Source organism: Argentina silus (genome assembly GCF_951799395.1).
Source record: "Argentina silus genome assembly, chromosome: 10".
Taxonomy (NCBI): Eukaryota; Metazoa; Chordata; class Actinopteri; order Argentiniformes; family Argentinidae; genus Argentina; species Argentina silus.
The window spans coordinates 5,413,542-5,415,232 of record NC_139664.1 but is presented as its reverse complement, the minus strand read 5'-3'; positions in this window follow the sequence as shown (position 1 = coordinate 5,415,232).

The window sequence follows — 1,691 nt, the reverse complement described above, 5'->3', positions numbered from 1 at the left end:
AATTTGCTGTGTGTGTATGTGCGTGTGTGTGTGTGTGTGTGTGTGTGTGTGTGTGGGGGGGGGGGGTGGGTGTGTGTCCTTGATTTAGACTAGAAAAAAATAACATAAAGATGTGCTTGAGTTGACTTAATTCTCCTGACCACCAATGAGCTAACAAACAGCAAACAGGAACGTAAACATAGAAGTGGGATGAGGCAAAATCATCTGTGGAGCAGCAAGCCTGTTGAGGATACCATACATCTTCAATAGAAAAAGGGTGGGATCCGTTTAGGCTGTCTTTAATAATTAACTCAATACATTTATGTATTACTCTCCACCACTACACGGATACCCAGGTGAGTTGAGTTCCTCTCGGGATGAACGCTCAGGGGGACGACAGTGGAAGATTCCTCTATCCCTGCCCTATATCTGTTAATGCATCAGTGTTTCTAGCCCAGAGCACAGGAAACAGAGAAATCCAGCTTTGGCCTCTGTCCATTTTACCTGCAAAAAAGGCAAAAAAAAATCCCACATCAGCATATTTCCCAGGGTTCCGGTGGGCCAATGAGAGAGCAAAGAGACCGAGGAAAGGAAGTAAAAAAAAACATTTTCTTCCCTATTTTTTCCCAAAGGTGAACACCTCTGTAAAGAATATTATAAATGATTCTATAAAAGCGTGATGTTTGTCAATATACAGCATGTACACATGGGGATGAGTGTGTGTCGGAGTAGGGAAAAGCTGACTGAAGAGACACTCGGTATGCTAAGAGGATACACATCCTCACTCTCACCACTTACCATCTACAGTATGAGATCATAAACGTTACATCTGTCTACATGCACAGATCAAACGCCCTTCAAACTTGAACGTACATCAAGAATCCTCCCATTTATGAGGGCTTATATGTGGTTCAAACGTGGTATTGCTTGAAGTGAGCGAGAGGGGTCAAAAAGGTTTCAAACTCATACTATATCTCTTTATATTATTCCATATTGGTTAGAATATTAGAACGTGTTTGTGTTTTGAATACTATGTAATATTCACTCTCCTGTGTAATATAAATAAGGTTATTGGTTGTCAGTCTTGATAGCTGTGGTCTGATTCTACTTTCGAGCCTTGACCGCAACATGACCGTGGCGCCAAGCTGGTGGTGAGATGCAAACTGAGAACAGCTTAACAAATTACCAGCACCCAGCGACGTCCTGGTTGGAACACTAGCACAGAGACTTAAAGACAAAACTGAAAACCCTGCTGAAGAGAGAGAGAAACCCCAGAGGGCAAGGAGGGGTGAGGAAGGGTGAGGAGATGAGGGAGGGAGGGAGGGAGCAAACTGAAAGAGAGAGAGTGAGAGAAGGCAGAGGAGAGACCGAGAGTGAAGGAGTGAGAGGCAGAGAGAGAGAGAGAGAGAGAGAGAGAGAGAGAGAAATGAAAGAACAGAAGAGGCTTGATATGATTTCAATGGAATGTTTGTTGACAGTGCTTCTTGGCCTGGGGCCCTGGGATAAATGATTGAACATCGCGCCTGTCAAAGCCGGAGGATTTCTGTGGGCTTCTATTTCTCTCTGCACTTTTGGGGAAGGTAGCAGTCAAGTAATTGACACAGAATTAAGCATAAAACACTAAGCGCCCCCCTCCTCTTTGACTACTGGCCTTTCAGCCAGGGAGGGGGCTTCCTGCCAGTAACAGGCTGAAGGGAAGTTGAGACCCACTC